This window comes from Helianthus annuus, chromosome 4, assembly GCF_002127325.2.
Source record: "Helianthus annuus cultivar XRQ/B chromosome 4, HanXRQr2.0-SUNRISE, whole genome shotgun sequence".
Lineage (NCBI taxonomy): Eukaryota > Viridiplantae > Streptophyta > Magnoliopsida > Asterales > Asteraceae > Helianthus > Helianthus annuus.
In genome coordinates this window covers 55,347,208-55,356,778 of record NC_035436.2, presented here as the reverse complement: position 1 = coordinate 55,356,778, position 9,571 = coordinate 55,347,208, and the positions used below count along the sequence as shown (strand labels likewise).

Genomic DNA, 9,571 nt, shown 5'->3' with positions numbered 1-9,571 from the left:
AGCAAATTTGCAGTTGACGAATAATTATGTGGTTTGTATTTTATGTACCTGCAATTTTACATTTCATATTTCATATTGATCGTTGTAACTTGTTTGTCATTTTTATTATCTATGTTTGATGAGTGTATGTGTTTTTTTATTAAAAAATTTCTTATATTGTTGTTATTTGTTTTGCTTTTAAAACAAATCGGTTTCAAATGAAAATATTATTTGTAATTATTTTTAACACATTTATGGATAAAATAATAAGTATAAAAATATATATTTAATAAAAAAATGTTTTAAAGGTTGGGTTGTGTAGGTGGAATAGAGAGAAATTAGTTTTTTATTAAAAGGTGGGTTCGAGAAGGTTGTGGATGGAGATAGTCTAAGGTTACACTCATCGGTGACTTTTGAGAAGGGTTGGTTGCCAAAAAGTGATAAAAAATAAAAAAAAAATCAATTTCAGCTCACGACTAAGTTGTGCTTTCAACGTTGGTTGTTTATTTTTTTATTATTTTTACAATGCCACATGTTGGCTTGTGATTGGTTCTTTTATAATTATGTTTTTCATTTTTATTTTCTAACAATTAATTTTAGCTAAAACATGGTTTTCTTTAATAACTTTCTAGTATTTAATTATTAAAAAAATCTAAAAACACAGTGTCGTTTAACTTTTTTTTGTAAACATATCGGTACAAAATTATATCAAAAACCGAGTTCATTCAAAAAATATATTGTTTAATTAATTTAAATTTTATAAAAAAATGCATATATCTTTGTTTTCCACATGTCTGATCTTACTGGTTCGTTAGATTTTTTCGATAACTTTATTATCTAAGAAAATCTAACATTATCTGATTAAAGAAAAAATTAAATATTAAAATTTATGATTTTTCCCTATAAATATTACATATGATTAACTTATATTCATACTACTTTGATTTCATATAATACTCATGGATCCTCCGTATTCAAACTTCTATTTGAATCTCGGAGATTCTGAAGATTATTCAAATACTCAATACTATCAAAACTCTCTGCTTTTTTCAAATTCAAGTCAAGTTCCTGTCACTGAAAATCTTCCAACCACACAAAACACAGAAAAACAACCAAGAGGTACTAAATGGGATGTTGCTGAAGATGTTGCTTTGATGTTAGCTTGGTGTTTGGCTAGCGAAAATAGCGTTAATGGTAAAGAAACAATCATTGTGGACAAAAATAAAAGAGGATGCAACTCAAAAAGAAAATCCAGAAATGATTGGTATGAGAAATTTGGAGCAAATGAGAGGTCCTTATAAAGGACTTAATGAAAGTGTCCAAAAGTGGGTTGGCGTGTATCCGGAAGCATGTCGTTAAACAAGAAGTGGCATGAGCCAAAATGATATTGAGAGTCTTGCTCATAAGCTTTTATTTTTTCTTATTAATTTGAGACACCTGCACCATGCATAATCAATTCATGTACATATGCAACTATCATTTATGTATTTGAAGTTTTAATGATTATTTTATTATTATACTTAAGTTTTGATTATTATTATTATTATTATTATTATTATTATTATTATTATTATTATTATTTTATAAGTTTATATATTATAATTAATTCAGCTGCTTCACTTATTTGGCGCGTATAACTTCTAAAATAGGATGTTTTATAAAACAATGAATATGTCATTGGAACGAGAATATTTGTATCTACATTTTGAACCAAGTATCATTAAAAACAGAGTAAGTTCAAATATAATGTATTTTTATAATTAAATTATTAAACAGTTCCTAGGTCCGTCTAGGTGCTTCATATTTCTAAGAGTCAACTTACCCGTACTCTACAGTCTACCCATTTAATAATACAAGTTTTATATACTTTATTTTAATATATAAAAATATGGAGTTGTTACAGTGAGGCACGCTTGATGAAAGACTACTTTGTTGAGAACCCAACATATGATGAAGGTTGACGTGGATTCCGAATGCGGAAACCACTATTCCTACGTATAGTGGAAGCTGTTACAGCTAATGATGTATATTTTCAACAGAGACGTGATGCTACAGGCAGGCAAGGTCTTTCATCATTGCAAAAATGTACTGCAGCTATGCGTGTTGTAGCGTATGGGACATCAGCAGATTCACATGATGAACATTTAAGAATAAGTAAAACTGTAACAAGGGATGCTCTTATGAAGTGCGTATAAGGTGTTATTTCGTGTTTGAGTCAACAGTACCTTAGAAAGCCCAATGATAATGATTTAGCAAGGTTACTCCATGTTGGGGAATAACGTGGATTCCCAGGAATGTTTGGCAGCATTTATTGTATGCATTGGGAATGGAAAAATTGTTCCAATGCTTGGGTTGGGCAACATGCAAGTAGAAACGGCAAACCAACAATCATTTTAGAAGTCGTTACATCATATGACTTTTGGATATGGCACGCATTCTTCGGAACACCAGGTTCGTGCAATGATATTAACGTCCTTCAACGATCTTCTGTTTTTGATGATGTATTGTCAGGTCGGGCACCAAATGTTAGTTACGTCGTGAATGATAAAGAATATAAAAGGACGCATTATCTCACCGATGGCATATATCCTTCATGGGCTGCCTTTGTCAAGTCCATAACCTGTCCACAACTTCGAAAACACAAAATGTTCGCTCAACATCAAGAGGCTGTTAGAAACGATGTTGAACTAGCATTTGGAGTTCTACAAGCTCATTTTGCATTTCTTCGAAAACCATGTCTTGTGTGGGACAAGGAGCAGATAGGGAAATTTATGATTGAATGTATAATTATTCATAATATGATCGTTGAGGATGAACGAGACGCATGCCTTAACTATTATGATCCATCTGAATTTTTAAGTGACATGCCCACTGAAGGGGTATGGTCCCAGATCTCACGTCAGCATCGACCGCGAGTGACCATTACCCTTATCAAAACCTCCATTAGCTAACAACCTACTTATGTCCGTGCGGGAACGCATCGACACAGTGGTTGAATCCAATCTGTCCAGTGATGGAGGAGGACTTACCTGGAATATTAGAACGGTAGAGTGATGCGGCATAGCATCACATCTGGTGTATGAAAACGGAAGTATTCACAGCGATGCGGCCTCGCACCGCGTCCAGTGAACACTTCTATCAATACAAGGAAGCTGGACAACAGCAACAGTCACCACAGGTGACGATGCGACTAGCACCGCATCTCGCGTATTTCTTGATCACAAGCAAGGGACGCGGTAACATCAGATGTTACCGCAGGCAGCGATGCGGCTCGCACCGCATCCTATACGCCCAACAAGTGGGACTGACACCACAGTGCAAGTAGCACCAATGACAGTCATCTGTCAGGGCTACGTAAGTAACAGACTGACGTGGCGTAACCTCCACACCCGACAAGCCTGACACACCTGCAAAGGTGCAGCACGTCGTCAGTCTGTCCATCATCCTCCTCCTTCACTCCTCGGCTATAAATACCAACCCCAAACCAGGTTTGATCTCTTCACAACTCTCTCACTACTACTACTATCATACTTTGCTTCCCAAGCAGATTACTGATTCTCACGCCGGAGAGTGGTAACAAGGAGCACCCCCCACCCCATCCTCCTTGTTACGAGTCACGGTTTGTTCCCTTGTGCAGGAGATCGAGCCACCGGTGACCCAGCCAGCGATCCTCGAGAGGAAGGGATTAACCATTCTTGGCGAGACTAGTGAGTTAACCCTGCCCGGTTAACCACTGTTTCATCATTGGCGCCCACCGCTACTCTTAGCACTTTTTAAACCATCCTTTTCCCTCTCACAAGATCATGACTGATCACCAAAATAACACTAGGGATAACCAAAATCCCACAAACCTAGGTCCGGTAGGGGTCAATCCCTCAATCTCGCAACCCGGACACATTGGCACGTCGACGCAAAGGGGCCCATCCCTCACGTTCGGACATGACTTATCACAGTACGCATCTGTGATCCCACCAGGCATGGACCTTCATACCTGGTACGACCAGCAGGCAACCCTGCTGAATGCAACATACAACCGCGCTTGTGCGGAAGCGCAGATACAAGCTGGGCTTACCCCAGCAGCGCACACCCCTGGTGATCGTATTCTACAATACGAAGGCAGGGTACATTCACGTCCGGCTTCGAAAAGCAGACGTGACGACCGCGGATCATCTTACTGTGAGGTCCGCACAATCAACGAGGACGATTCCTCGTACGGGTCCCACACCAGGAGACCAGTGCATACCCGCCTAGGTCCTTACGGTGAGGACAGGCGACGGTCCGCATCCCGACATGGCTCTGGAATTTAGAGCCGGTTGGGCCCGCAACCATATACCGAAGGGTATGGTCGTACCAACCCGGACGACCATACATATATCGGGGATTCGCATGACACCAGTAGCAGACCGGGAGGACGCAACTATGTTCCTCCCACTCACCCCCGAAATACATACCTCAGGGCTGCAAAGCGCCCTGAGAACAAACCCTACAGGCCAAAGGCTGCGGCCGAAAACTCCAAATTCGCCCCGCGAATTGCACAAGCCCATGTCACCACAACAAAATTTCCATTCAATGTGGGGAAATACAGTGGTTCGACCGACCCGGACGACCACATGAACATTTTCATGGGTGCGGGGTGCAACGGCCTGTGGGACGAACCTACCTGGTGCAATTTTTTCCCCCAGACCCTCACGGGCCTGGCCAGGGCATGGTTCGATTCTTTGCCAGTGGGATCACTGGCCTCATTCGAGGACTTGCACGCAAAGTTCCTCGCTCATTTCAGCCAGCAACGACGTCACGTACGTGACTCGTTGGACGTCATGAATATCTGGCGCATGGACGACGAATCTTTAGAAGCATTCGTCTTCCGGTATAATAAAGAGTGCCTAGAGATAGGTGACGTGCAAGACCAAATGGCACGGAACCATTTCATCAAGGCCGTCAGGGACAGGCAGATGGTTATGACCATCTCCGGCAAGGAGGGCTTGCCTAAAAAATGGGAAGATGTCATGGCCGCAGTCAAGACATACGCCCAGACACAGCGGTCTCTTGAACCGCACGTGGGAAAGGCACAGCCCCAAGCCGAAACCTCCCACCAAGGGTCCAAGCGTAACAATAAACGCAACCGGGACGTTGGAAATCGCGATATTTCCAAACCATACTTCCCGCGTACCAACCCGTTTGACCCAAAGAACTACAACCCCCAACGGGACAACCGGGCACCAAGGAAGGATTCTCGGGACCGCAACTGGACCGAGATCACTGTGTCGCCAAGCGAAGTCCTTCTTACGGTCGCACAACTCTTGCGACCGGCCCAACCAATGAAGTCCAAGAAAAATCAGGATCTCACACTCTATTGTGAGTACCACAAGGACTCGGGCCACACCACAAACAACTGCATCAGTCTCCGGCTGGAGATTGAGCGAGCCTTAAAAGAGGGGAAACTGCAACATCTTTTGCCAGGTGGACAAAAACCCACCAAGCGCATCACCCCTCATGGCGAAGGCACCTCCTCCGGGAAGAAAACCATGTACGTGGCCTCCACGCACATGATCAACGGAGGTAAAGGTAGGCCGCACAAAGCGGCGAGAAGGCCGGACAATGACTGGAAAGACGAGCAAGTCGTCTTTCCAAAAGTCCGGGGCGGACCGCGCGACAGGCGCGCCGTCGTAATTACAGGCCAACTGGCACATTACTGCACCGAGCGTCTATTCATCGACCCGGGCAGTACTTCTAATATAATCTACGAACAATGCTTCAACCAGTTCGACCAGGAGGACAAAGATCGGTTGCAAGCAGTAGATTACCCGTTGGCCGGGTTCGCAGGGGAAACTGTCTTTCCCCTGGGCCAGATTACTTTTCCTGTGCGTCTTACCAGCGGAAGGCACACAAGAACAGAAGAGGTAAACTTTATGGTTTTACCTCACACCTCCAGATATGACGTACTCCTTGGGAGGGAATCCCAAGGCGATTTCAATATGATTACGTCCGTCCCACATTCTGCTGTCGGTTTCCCAACCGAATCGGGGGTCGCGATAATCTACGCATGAAGAGACGTCATGATGTTGGACGAAATACGTCCGACCAAGGTCGCAAGGCCCACTCCCAACAACCAACCAGAAAAATGGGTTCTCAATGCGAGATACCCAGAACAAAAGGTTACATTGGGTCACGCCTTGTCCCCGACCACCAAAGCGCACCTGAAGCAACTTCTCTTCAGGAACCAAGACATTTGCGCATGGACACCCGCAGACATGACAGGGGTCCCACGGGATATTGCACAACATCACTTGAATACCTTGCCAGGTATCAAGCCGGTGATCCAAGGCCAACGCCACCTTGGATCCGCTAAGAACCAGGCGATGCAAGAGCAGGTGGAAGAACTGCTCTTTGCAGGCATCCTGCGGGAAGTTAAATACCAGACTTGGTTATCCAACCCAGTCATGGTAGAAAAACCATCCGGGGGCTGGCGCATGTGCGTCGATTACAAAGATCTCAACAAAGCCTGTCCCAAGGATTGTTACGCACTTCCAGAAATCGACGAAAAGGTCGACAATCTCGCACCATTCAGATGGAAGTGTTTCCTCGATTGCTACAAAGGTTACCATCAGGTACAAATGGCAATCGAGGATGAAGACAAAACGGCATTCCGCACTCCTACCGGGAATTACTGTTATACAAAAATGCCGTTTGGGTTGCGCAACGCGGGCGCAACCTATCAAAAACTGATGAACGACACTTTCCGCGGGCAAATAAGCAAAAGTGTCGAAATCTACATGGACGACCTAGTCGTCATGAGCATGGAGGAAGATACCATGCTCACAGACACCGAAAGAACATTCCAGACTCTCCGAAGCGTTGACATAAAGCTCAACCCAGGTAAATGCTCGTTTGGAATGGAAGAAGGCAAATTCCTTGGGTTCATCGTGACTAAAGATGGATTTAAGGTAAATCCGGAGAAAGTTCAGGCGATCGAGCGCATGCCATCGCCTTCAACGATGAAAGACATGCAACGGCTGGCCGACAGGCTAGCCGCACCTAACAGATTCTTAGCCAACCATGCAGCTAAGTCTTACCCTTTTATCAAGACCCTACGGAACTGTTTAAAGAAGAACAATTCCAATGGACCGCAGAGGCCGAACATGCGTTGCGGGAAATGAAGGAGTGTTTGATACAACTCCCAACTCTAACCGCACCACGCAAGAATGAACCACTCATATTATACCTATCTGCCGCGGACAACGCGGTAGGTGCGGTATTGATAGTGGAGCGGGAGGGGGTTCAAACACCCATCTATTACATCAGCAAGATGCTCAACGACCCAGAAACAAGGTACTCAATAATGGAAAAGTTGGTATTAGCACTAGTGCACGTATCAAGACGGTTGCGACGCTACTTCGCGAACCATGTCATCACGGTGCTAACCAATTACAGGATCGACCCGATCCTATCCAAACCTGACATCTCTGGGAGATTAGCAGAATGGGCAATAGAGCTGGGCGCGCACACGCTGAACTATAAACCGCGCCCCGCGATTAAAGGCCAAGTCTTAGCTGATTTCGCCGCCGAAGTACCGGTGAATCGCATCCAAGAATGCGAAGAAGCACAAAACCCTGCACCAACACCATCTTCCTCAGAAACATGGGCACTATTTACCGATGGTGCCTCCAACGAAGAAGGTGCGGGCGCAGGTCTGCGACTCGTCAGCCCTGATGGCCAAGAACTTACATATGCAATCCGCCTCAATTTCAAAAGCACAAATAACGAGGCCGAATACGAGGCCCTACTCGCAGGACTACGTTTAGCAGTCAAACTCGGCGTGCAACATCTGGAAGCACACGTCGACTCTTTGTTAGTTGCAGGACAGATACGCGGCGACTATGCCGCAAAGGAGGATATCATGATCCTCTACCTCGAGCAAGCCCTGCAACTAACATCAAAGTTCACTTCATTTAATATCCGACATATTAACAGGAGTGAAAACAAATCCGCAGATGCACTCTCCAAACTTGCATCCACCAGCTTCCAACACCTGGCAAAGGAAATACGTATCGAAATTCTACAAAATCCTTCAGTACCCCTGCGCCAGGTCAACGTCATCCAATACGGGACAACATCGTGGATTACACCAATTATTGCATATTTGCAATCAGGTGTGACTCCCGAAAGCAAGTTGGAGGCACGCAAGCTACAATACAAAGCGTGCCATTATCAAATGGGAGACGGTATCTTATACCGCAAATCATACCTAGGGCCACTCCTACGATGCGTCAACCCCCAGGATGCCACATACCTCATCAGAGAGATACACGAGGGTATGTGCGGCATACACGCAGGACCACGCATGGTAGTGGCCAAAATCATGAATGCTGGGTATTACTGGCCCGGCATGCACCTGGACGCCGTCAAAGAGTTGCGCAAATGTATCAACTGTCAACGACATGCTCCAAAAACTTTGTGCCCCAAAAACAACCTGGTCCCGGTCACCACCGCATGGCCCTTCCAGAAATGGGCAATCGACGTTGTGGGACCTTTCCCTGACGCACCAGGTGCAGTCAAATTTATCATAGTAACGGTTGATTACTTCACAAAATGGGTATAGGCAAAACCGCTCGCCTCGACCACTGCTATGATAACAAGAAAATTCATATGGGAACACATCATTTGCCGTTTCGGTCTACCAATGTGCATCGTCACCGACAACGGCACCAACTTTGCTGCCGACGAATTCCAAAAATGGCTAGAAGAACTACATATCGAACACATATTCTCATCAGTGGCACACCCGCAAGGGAATGGCCAAGTCGAGAGTATCAATAAAAGTTTAGTCGAAGGCATCAAAGCAAGGTTGGGAACAGCCAGACGTGGCTGGGTCGATGAACTCCCAAGTATCCTATGGGCTCACCGCACAAGCCCAAAAACAAGCAATGGGGAGACACCTTTCAGCCTAGTTTACGGCTCAGAAGCGGTGATCCCCGCGGAAGTAGGCCTCCCTTCACCCAGAATGTTGGCTATTGAAAAAATAGACAACAATATGGAACGCAGGATTGACTTAGACCTCTTGGAAGAGAGGCGTGAAAACGCTGCCATCACTGAGGCTAAGTACAAATCCAAACTGGAAAAGTACTACAACTCGCGTGTCCGCGTTTGTACTTTCAACCCAGGAGACTGCATCCTCCGTGACAATGAAGCATCTAATGCTGAACGCCCAGGAAAACTTGCCCCCAAGTGGGAAGGACCCTACCTCATCAATGAGGTCTTGGGAAAAGGCGCGTACAAGTTGCAAACGTTAGAAGGCGAACCTATCGCACGTACATGGAACGCACAACAGCTTAGACGCTGTTACATGTAAGCCATGTTTTTACATTTTCATGTAACCTATCGGGCCGCAGGCCATTTGCAATTAAATAAATGAACGATTCAATGCAATATTGTTTGTTACTACTATTACAAATGCGTGTTCCACTTTGCGGTATCCGCAAAAACAGATTGGCAAAATCTTCATTCGCGATACCCACACAAAGTGCCAACCACACACAAATATTGTAATAGGCCAGCAAAAGGCAGAATATTAAGTATCTATCCGGCCGGATAG

The 9,571-nt window shown here is 44.8% G+C and overlaps 1 pseudogene; it reads left to right on the top strand.

Annotated features, from left to right (window-relative positions):
- The first annotated feature begins 938 nt into the window (after nt 1-938).
- On the top strand, nt 939-8,135 carry LOC110933423 (annotated as a pseudogene).
- The last annotated feature ends 1,436 nt before the right edge of the window (nt 8,136-9,571 follow it).